A 12331-nucleotide genomic window follows, 5' to 3' on the forward strand; every position below is an offset into this window, starting at 1 on the left:
ATTGTTGTATTTTTTACTATAGATTTTATTATTTTTAAGGCACAATCAATGGCTGATTTATATATTTTATATAAAATCAATAGATAGAGAATTCTCTCTCTCTCTCTCTCTCTCTCTCTCTCTCTCTCTCTCTCTCTCTCTCTCTTATGGGACATAAAAACAAACTAACAATAGATTTGTAGGACATTCCAGATGTCATTTGGATAACAATACCTCTTATTTGGCATCCAATACATTGTCCACTATTTTACTATCATATGACTGTTGACCTATCAAATGGTGAGGAAATAGAGGATAGAGTGTAAGCATTGACTCTATTTATTATCAATAATAACAAAATAAATATAATATTAAATCATTTGCTTTGTTTGACAAATACACAAATGAAAATTATATGATGAATATTATTTACGATAATATATACCGTATATATTCAATAGATTATGTTTGTTATGAAAATTTTCTTTATTTTAGATTATTTATATTAGAAATAAATGTTAAGTCAATATTATTGAATGATTATATTAAAAAATGTATATAATGTCCATAAAATATACCAAATAATTTATCATTCAAAAGAAAAAGTTTGTTAACAAAATATACTAACTTTTATTATAAATGTGTTTTTATATGACTGTTAATTTTTTACATTATGTTAATAAAAATAATTGAGTAAATATTGCAGACATTGCATCATATAATAGAATTTAAATGTTTGTTAAAATTTATATCGTTTTTAAATTATGAATATTAAATGCATTTTATAGTTTTTTTTAAAAACATTTTTAAACAACTTTTATAAATAATAAATATATGATATACACACACATCTGCTTAAAATATATTTCAAATTATAATTTATACCAAAAAAAGATCAAAACAAAAGCACTTATATTTTGATATAATTAATGATAAAAGTGTAAATGAAAATTATATTAATATTTATAAAATACGATAAGAAATTTTTGTTAATTATTTTTTAAATCACTAATAAAATGGCAATTTATTTTTAGTATTTATCAAATCTTTTTTTTTTATAAGTACTAGATTTTAACATATTATTTGATAACAGCTGATATGGCATGAGTCGTCTTAAATGCTAATAATATGAAATTGAAATAAAATTAAAAATCAATGAATATTAATATTTATCCGGGTATTAATTACATAACAAACAAAAAACAAATAAAAATAAATAATATAATCAATGGGAAGGTGTTAACAAAATTGTATAAAAACATTATATTTATGATGTTTTATATAACTTTGTTGTAATCTATTATTAATAGACATATAATATCATTAATCAAAACTATATTTTATTTCCTAATCAACATTTAAGAAAATTCAACACTTTAAAAGTATTCATAAACTGTAGTCTATTTAATAAATAAATAATTTAAATAAACTAATTTTTATAATGTACTTTAAATTACTTAATTTAAGATTGAAATCAATTAATGTAAATTTTTTCATAATTTAATTTTCAATTGTTTTAAATGTGGAAATTGTTTTCCATTGTAATCATTTTAAACCAGTTGAGAACGCTATAAAGAAACTTTAATAGCATAAATTACTTTTTATAAATAATAAAAAATGAACATATGCATTACTAAACACACACCGATCAAAATTTTAAAAATAACTATAATTTTAACTATATTTGAATAATTGTTATGACACTCCTATTCTACATTTTAAAGTTTAATACAAATTTCAAATCAATTTTTTATACTTTGGCAGCCATTTTGAACAAATTAATGAGATGTCATTTATAATGTTAATCTTTTATATCTCATTTATGATGTTCTAACCAAATCTAAAGTAAGAATTTTAAAATCCGCAAAAAACTTACTACAGACAGACAGACCTATACATTCCAGTAAACAAAAGTTTGTTTGAATAAATTATAAAAAACATTAAATAAATAATTTTTTTCCAATTGATGTTACATTTTTAGACAAATTATTGTAAGAATACTTTTAATGTTCTAAAATTGTTTTTACGTTAATAATTATTATTAACAAAATTAAAATAATCAAAATAATGAATATTAATTGTCAAATAAAGATTTTGGCAAAAAACGATTGTCAGACACTAATAAAAAGTTTAAATACAGTTTAATTAAATATTCGTTTAATGCACGCCCTTATCATTTAAAATTTTTATGTTTAATATTATACTATATTATAGACTGTATATTATAGAATATAACTTAAATATTATTTAAAAAAATATTTTATTTTTATAATTTAAGGCTCAAGAAATTTTAAGAATTTTATTGATATTTCAATTTTTATAAATAAAATATTATTTAAATTTAATTTGAAATATTTTATATTATTTAGTTGAAAAAAGTTTGTGTAGGTTTTTATTATATAAATCACGATTTTAATTAAACATAAAAACTAATATTGTTTCAAAATATTGTGTACTTATTTAACAAAAGTAAATGTAAAAATATTTTATTGATAAACATTTACATAATTTCAATAATTTATAACATTTTAATACTATTTTAATCTTAATCAATAAAAAATGAAACTTAAAGACAATCAATAAATACCATTTAATTGATCATTTAATTTCTACTTTTCGTGATGTTATATAAGTTTGTTCAAATGATTTTAAACTTAATCTCTAATCAAACTAACTTTACTAAATTTTTTTATATAAAAAAATTTGTTATAAATTACATAAAATTGTACATCACATAAAAGTTAATCACTTAAAGTCTATAAATTTTATATAATTTTTTGTTTTTATATAGAAAAACTTTAGTGTAAGATTTTTAGCAGTTTATTAGATAAATAAAGAAATAATAATAAATTTTCAATTTATTATCTCTTTAATACATCTATTGGACGATGTTTTATAAATATATATTTATATATTACAGAACTATAAAAATATGTGTAATTTTTTTCTTGTGATAAATAAAACAATTTTTATATCTCGTTATAACTCTGTCTTAACAAATATAAGATTTTGTGATTAATTTTTTTATTTCAATTACTTTTGCTTTAAATAAATAATAGTACTATAATATAAATACATATACGTTATATATAAATGTACATTTTGAAACATAAAATTATTAAATGCGATGTTTTTAAAAATTTTATATAAAGTTATATCAAGTTTTTTGTGGATATAGGTAGACATAAAACAAAATTTTAAAACCATAAATTATTTTTTAAACACAAAAGACATCTATTAGTCAGAGAAAGAGAGAGAGAGAGAGAGAGAGAGAGAGAGAGAGAGAGAGAGAGAGCTCTTCAATGAGGGGCTTAGAGTAGTATATCGTTATAGAGAAATGGATATTACCAAAGAAAGATTATTATCGGGAATTTTATGAAAAATAATTTTAGTTTTTTTGTAATTTTTGTTTTTTGAATAAATGTATTTACTCTGAATTTTAAACATGATTTAATTTTTTATATAAAAATTTTTTACTTATAGCAAATTGTTTGGACACTGGGAACAGGGATCTAGTCGTAAGTTACTCGTAACTCGTATTCAGTGCTATGAAAATATTATATAAATATATTCATATACAGTAAAATAAATTATATTTTTTATAAATAATAATATTTATGATTAAAATGCTTGTATGTGTATAGTATATAATACTGTGAAGTATATACACTGTTGTATATTTATGGTATAGTATTTATAGCACCGCATAAATCCCTTATTTTTTAAAAAACCGGATTTATAATAAAAACATTTTTGCAAAAACGTTATTAAAAAATACAAATTGTTGTGCAAAGCGTGATATTAAAGACAGTATTTCCTGTTCACTAATAATAATCTCTAATTCACTTTAATACTGTCTAATTGAATCAAATGAATTCAATTTTTGTGTATATTTATCCCATGGTATGTGTGTCCCCTCCCGGTCCACGATTACCACGACACACACACATATATATATGTATGTATATATATGTATGTATACACAACAGGATTAGATTGAAGAGGAGTTACAGTAATTGATAAAACATAATGGCATTTATATACAGTATTATATATTTTTAAATATTACAGATATTAAAATGATTCACATTTATACTATTGTTTTTATTATTATTATTAAAAAACTTTTGATATACAATATTTCTACGATCTACCTTGCTCATAAACCTCATAAACCTCATAAACCACATAAACCTCATAAACATTGGTAGTCTATCCTTGATTTATACAATTAGATCATATAATAAACAATCTCATGACATGTATGTGTATTTAGTTATTATTTTGAGAATATTTAGTATTTATTTCAAACTATATCTTTTGAGTTGTGTATAACTTAACACTAGATTACTTTTGCAATAAATTTGAGTTTATGATATAATAAATTTTTTTAATTTATACAATTTAAAATATTTTTTAAATGAGATAAATAATTATTGTATAAATTTTCAAATATTACATAGAACTGTGTGTCTTATTTAGAAATTATTTTTATGTTTATAAATTATTATTATTACATATATACATGTACGGTATACATGTACGATAAATGTATAATGTATAACAAATAATATCTTTAATTTAATTTTAAATAAAAATTTTATATATCAATTAATAATTAATTAATTAAAAAATTTATTTGTTTAATATAACATTAAATTATAAGTTTCTCGACAATAAATAAGCCAAAATAAGTATTTAAAACTCACTTATATGTGTATAACTTATCAGTATTTCACTTAATATATAAAATAATATATTATTATATAATATTTTATATTAATTTAAATCTTAAAGTAATTTATTTTGATTGCCAGTCATTTATTTTAATGTCAATTATAGCGTTATATAATATAACTTATATTATATATGAACCACAAAAGTGGGATGAATGCTATAAATACTGTACTAATATGTCTATCGCATCATATCTAAGAAATAATTATATATTTTTTATTTTAATATATTAAATAAAACATTACTATAATTTTTTGTTAAAACATTTAAATTCATCTATTTAATTCGCTAATTAATTAGATAATTAAAGTTGTTAAATATTAAATTGACAAATTAATCATTTAAATTTATTTTTAAAAAATAATCAATAATGTTTATATTAATATCGTAAGTAGACAAACTTGTAATTAATCTGATTAAACTATCTAATTAAAATTTATCCAAAAAAAATATTATTTTTAAATGCAACATTCAAACAAATTTAAAGTAACTCTAAATAAAGTATTAAAAATATTAGTTATATTTTAATATAGATTTGTTTATACGATAGGTTTAAAATTGTCATAAAAATTAAATGACAAAAATATATACAAAAGAATGTCTGTAATACAGACTCTGTATAATTGATTAGTTGAAGATAACTAAGAAATTAAAAAAACAAAATTAAAAATTCAGATTTTTTGTAATTTATGTTAAAATTTAATTTTGCTAATAATTAATATAAAATTACTATTGATATTATAAATAGAAATTTTACACGATATGMATACCTATGAACTAAACATTTTTGAACTAAGTTTACTCATTGTAATAATTCTAATAATAAATTTAGTAATAATAATAATAAAATAAATTGTTTTATGAATTTTCATTTTCAAAGTTAACGTTCAAAATGCACTTTATATTTCTATGTAAAACATTTATAGTTTAAGAAATTATAATTTTAATAATATTACTTTTATAATAAGCAATAAAAATAATACCGGTATATATAAGATAATAATATGTATAGATTTATGGTTATACAATGTTTTTATAATATATACAATATTTTGTTAATTTTATTTTTAGTCTTTTATTTTATAATTTACATATAATCTTCAATATGAAATTGCGTGCAAAAATTATACGATAACAGCAAAAAACAAAAAAAAATTTTAAGCAATTATTGACAATTTTTTAGTAAAAATAAATTTTATTGCAATATTGATTATAAAATAATCTTTAGTGTCTAGATATTTTTTAATAAATTGCTTTAATTGCTTTATTAAAATAAATAATAATTTTAAATAAAATGCATAACCAGCACATATTTATAGTATAATAGTAAATTTAAAAATTAATCAAATATTTTAATATAAACTTTGAACACAAATTAAACTTTGAAACTTCATCTCAAAGAAAACGGCAGAACTGAAACTCACGGTATATATGATATACCAGTTTAAGTGTCGGTATTTTATTTTCAAAAAATAAATACTTGGATAATATATATACCGGTATATACAGTATATTTATATATATAATCAAGCAAAACATGACCAGACATTAAATAGCATTGAAATGTCTGAAAAACATTACATTATGTAAAAAGTAATGACTTATTAGTTGTTTAGTAAATAAGTATAATTTTGGTTTACTATCATATTATACTGTATAATATACACTATTATACTGGTTTATCATGTCATGGACTGCCAGTAGTTTAAACCAAACTAATAAAAACTTTTTATTTAAATCAAATTAATTGTCATTTACTGTGTTTCACACAAATTGTAGTAAAAACTTAATGACATTTTACTAGGATTTACAGTAAATATCCCACTCTTTTGGATACTATTTATTGTGTTACTTTAGTTGTCATATATCTTAGTCTATACCATATCCTACAATATGACCAAATGATAGCATAAAGTTTAACTGCGGGCGCGACTAATCTTTATTAAGTTAAAGTATTATTTCTTTATAATTAGTAATACTCTATACATTAGTAGTACAGTAGAGTTAAATGTRTAGTTAAAAGTTTGTGCCATTATTTTGTGCAAATCACTGCACTTTTACTCAGTTTGTCTTAAATACAGATATCAAGTGCTTTATATACATCTCTAAACATATAATTCTTGTAATTTTCTCTCTCTTTTTTCATTTGTCTCACAATTTCCATGAATTTGTGATTTTTCTCATTCATTGCAATCAATCGTAATCTCTATTGAATCCTATGCTTAATGTAATACCAGTACCGATGAAAGTGTATTTTGAAGTCGAAAAAAGTCAATTGCAATGCATAGTCAATGAAATATTACTGTCATTTAAGGCAAACAGTATTAACAATTAAATACCAAAATAATAGGCATTTATTTTTTTTATATTCTTATACATAGTATACAATTAGCTGATCATTTAATGAACAGTTAATAACATTATATGGCACACGAAAAAGCCATCAAAAGATGTAAATTAAGTTTAATAAATGTCTTTTACAAGCATTAAGTGTACCATAAAAACATCAATATTAATGATGATGTCGTTGCCAATTATGACATGACTTCATAATGTTTGTCATATTTTGTTTCTATCATTTTATTAGTTTATATTTCACATTAACATAACTTCAATTCTTTGAAATATTAAAATATTTTATTTTTATAACAAAAATAACAACAAAGTTATATTTATTAAAATAAATTTCAATATAAATATAATTATTATTTTAAAACACATAATAACTTAATAAAATTAAAGTAAAATAACATTTAGTAAATTATTAGAATTAAAAAATATTAAATAAAAATTAACAAATGAATTTTTAAATTTTTATTAAAAGATTTTTACAATTATTATTTGTAATTTTTAGTTATCTTTAATGAATAAATTTAAATATTTAAATAAGAATTGAATGTAATGTACTTATAAAATCTTTTAGAGATATAATACCAATAATAATAACTTTTAATACATAATCTTATTTTTATATATGTTTTGCATTTTCAGGGCTAATGTGGGAAAACAAAACATTACTATTTAATATATAATAGAAAACAGATTATATAATATACAATAATATAACAATAAAAAATATTTTTATATAAATTAAAATAAATTTATTTTAAAAAACAAAACATAATATCCATTATCTTATGTACAATATTAAGAAAAATATTTTTAATAGCGATTTCTTGTATAATAATAAAGTTTATAATGAGATGATTATTATAAGCAAATTATATATAAATCAAATGCCAGGAAATACTGAGAGACTATTCAAAAGCTGAGTTTATCTACAAAAGAGAAAGATTTTTATTTTATGATTATTTTGTTGGTTTATATATCCGCAGCCATTAGGGATGAGTAAATGAATTATTATTATTACAATATTATTATTTATAAATTACTTGTTTTCTCTATTCAATGCCAATATTGGGCTAAAGGATAACCATAACTATAAGTTCCCTATGGTTTGTCTGCTTAACCATTATTCATATATTTTAAATAATTATTTAATGTTGAAGTAGTGATGTCTTTTGTCTTATGTTTATATATAAACATAAATAAGAGACTAATACTGTTTGTGCACTAATAGTATCATAAAATGTATTGTTTTTATTACAAACAGGTTTTAATGCTTTAACTTTTAAACTAAATATATATTTTTTTTATAGATTATAACAATATTTTACAAATAACTTATTTTAATTATGTTAAAATAGATCTCATGTATTAAATCAAAATATCAAATATTTAGTATATTTAAATTTCTAATATTTTAACTTTAGAAAAAACATGTTTTATTTATACACTTTAAAAATTTTGAATTTATCAAACAACATATTATTAAAAATATCAATTTAATATCAATTAATTAAATATTTTATATTATACAACTGTAAACTTTTAAGACATTTTATATGTTTAAAGCGATTGAATTGTAAGCTATAAAACAAATATAAACACTATTTAATTGTTTTTTATTTATGATATTAATGTAGAAACGATTGGACAACTAATACTTTAGGAAGTTTATTTTGTATATTGTATTAACTGAAATATTATATGACTTAAATTATTTAAATACAGGATACACTTTCACCACTAAATAAAAACAATTTTATAAATAATATTTAATAAGAGACATAACAATCGGTTTAATAGAGACAACAAAAATAAATACTAGTTTAATGTGTGGGTATTAGACACAAACATTTGCCAATAAACTAAATATTTTAATATATGCAATTTAGTTTATTTTGGACCAAATGTTTAGATATGCTATTATTATTTTTTATTATATTATTAGTAAAACAAACATTGAATTATGTGACTATTATTAAAACCGTTATTTCGCTTTCAATCGACAAAACTATAATAACTGGAGAAAGAAAATTATTAAAATAAAAACAACAAAAAATTATTTTTAATATTTTTATGTTTAATATCAAGTTTCTGTCATTTCCTTTAAGCACTAATTTTCGTGTCAAACAAAATACATTTCTCTTTATCTCAATGTTTGATAAAATAATAATATGCATACAAACAGTTAGTTTACCTAATGTTTTATATATATATATATATATGTGTGTGTGTGTTATATTTGTCCCCTAAAGGCATTGGCTATTATTATATAACAAAACAAACTGAGTTAGATGTGCCCTAAAAATAAATTTTAATACAAACACCGATTTTTTTGTAATTTTACTTTTGCATAACTATAATAACACTAATGATATAAATTACAAAAAATTATTATTTGGTGTATGTGTTTGTGTGTAAACAATTAAAATATTTTTTAAATTGCAACCGTTAGTTATAAATTTAATATTTAGCAATAAAATATTATTTACCTAATAATTGACTTAAAAAAGTGAAAATTAGGTTTAACTCTAATAATGTGTATTTTTATTACATTTTAAAATATAACAAAACAAATATCATATTCATATTAAAAAGATTACGAGACAAGCGGTTACACAAAAAAAAAAATTTGAAATTAATTTTGGTTTTATAAGACACAAAACCACTAATTTGGGCGCTAATTATGGGTTTTGAAATTAAACACTGAAAAGCTGTGAAAATTTAAAATATAAGCCAAAAATTATGCCATTTTCTCTCATGTTTTGTTTGTTACGTATAATGTATTTGCTAGTATTTCATGTATGTGTGTGTGTGTGTGTGTGTGTATGTATGTTGTCGGCACTGGTATTTGTAATTTAAAACTTTGTTGGAAACATTGGTTACAATAAACAGCGACAACAGTAATAACAAAATGTTTGTCTAAAAATCATTTTCTCACTCAAAATATACACTGACTTTCACTCAATTGTGTATTCAATGGAAATAGAAGGCAATGAGTACTGAATGCTAACTAATTTTAGSTCTCTCTCTCTCTCTCTCTCTCTCTCTCTTTCTCTCATCAATGATATCTATCTATGCTATCTCTCAGTAATGTAAACCACCAGTAGTAGAGGTAGTAAAACATGGGTTGGCATCCCTTTCCCAATCGGTATCTCCTGAAACACTGCTTTAATAAATGCCGAGCGATGTGTCCATTCAAACAATATATATATTCACTAATTTCATCGGTTGAGTAACTTTTCTCATTAGTTAAAAATTGCACCAAAAGTTTTTACTACTAGCGATACCCTATCAATGCCGACACACAGTTAGGACCCAACTGCTGATGTGCTGTAAATGATAAATGTATTACTATTACTACAGGCATAACATTACATATCATTTGTCTCGCAAATAGTCATTTGAATAAATATTATATTTAATGCCTCAAAACACATATTTTGTGAGCACAACACTGAACTAACAGTACATCAATTGTTTAACTGTAATATATGTACGAAAAATGTATATAAAATATGCAGAAAATCTATATAATATTTAGTATAATATTTCAACTAATATAAAATTCTGGTCAATAAGTTGAGCTAAATTTTACAAAACAATTACAATGATTTATAATTTATATATATTATAACAATTAAATGCTTTTATCAGATAAATTTTAAATAACAAGAAAATTTTCAAATAAATTCATTTAAATTTGAATTAAAATAATAGATTTGTTATTTAAATAGAGAAAAAAAACATTTTTATTATTTCATAAAAATCAAATAATTAAAAAACTAATTATAAAATTATAGTCATATAAGTTATTTAACATGCAATTAGAATACATATAAAAATTTGATAAAAAATCAACCAAATTATTAGTTTATGATATTATTGAGAGTGATGTTATGCTTAACATATCATATGAATGATACTGTATTTAACTTATAATAATATTTTCAAATAATTAAATAATCTATTTTAAAACAATTTAATTTGGTTTTGAATTTGGTAAAAATCATACAAAAATATAATTTAATAATTAGTACATTTAAACAAACAAATTAATATTTTTATTATACATGATAAAAAATATTCATAAAATATTTTAATTTTTAATATAATAAATCTTGAATAAAAAATTATTTTAAAAATTAGTTTTTTGTTAACATATCATTAGCACATTATAAGTCAATGTATTCTTATTGTATTAAATGGTAAAATTGATTTATCAATATATATAAGCTATATATATATTACATAACATAGCATTTATAACAATATGATTATGATTTGTATACAAATTATATGAATTTCAGAATCAAAATTACATTTGTATTAATACTTCTCTCATTTGGTTAATGTTTTCCAAATTTTCTCTCTCTCTCTCTCTCTCTCTCTCTCTCTGAACAACATATAAAGTAATGTTGTAATAATAAAATGATGGAAACGCTTTAATCAATTAATTTAATGTGAATATAATGAAAGTGCTATTGGATTCTATAGTGAGTGAGTGAGTAAAGAGAAGAGAGAGAGAGAGAGAGAGAGAGAGAGAGAGAGAGACTTTATTTAATGAATATTAAAACGTTTGTTGGTTTGAAAAAATGATTAAATCGTGAACAGAGAAAAATGTTTATTATTTGAAACACAAAAAGCAAATACATTGCCTCAAAAAAGCATTTATGTTTAATATTAGTTTATACAGTAAATTTGTATTTTTATATAAAGGTTAGCCTTTATATAAAGTAACTAAAACCATAAGAGTTAAATAGATAGTAATTTGCAATACAATTTAATAATGGCTTCGAAAAATATTATCATTAATTTTTATGTAATTTATATCATCATACAATGTATGATATACTATATAAACGTTTTCAAATAAAAATAAAAAATTAATGATATTTTTTTGTGACTAAAAAATATATTCTATATATCATTTACTTGTGAGTCATTGCATTAAACATATTAATTACTAAAATGTATATAAACGTCAAAACTTATTTTAATCAACGTTAAATAACTATACTCTCATATCTAACATAGAGTAATACAATACATAAAATTATAAATTTTAGTCATTATAGACATTGGTTTATGCATTGAATATTATATATAATAATAAATTACATCAATTAAGTTTATTAATATAAAAATAAATCATTTATTAATTTTTAAATAAACTTACTTGTTTTAAATATATTAAAATTATATTTTTGCTACAAAATTAAATTGTAGTTAACTAAACTATTTAAATAAATAACATATTTTAAACTTT

The sequence above is a fragment of the Oppia nitens genome, unplaced genomic scaffold, assembly GCF_028296485.1.
Source record: "Oppia nitens isolate AA-2021 unplaced genomic scaffold, nextdenovo-longstitch-racon4-pilon3 scaffold5_pilon_pilon_pilon, whole genome shotgun sequence".
NCBI classification, from domain to species: domain Eukaryota; kingdom Metazoa; phylum Arthropoda; class Arachnida; order Sarcoptiformes; family Oppiidae; genus Oppia; species Oppia nitens.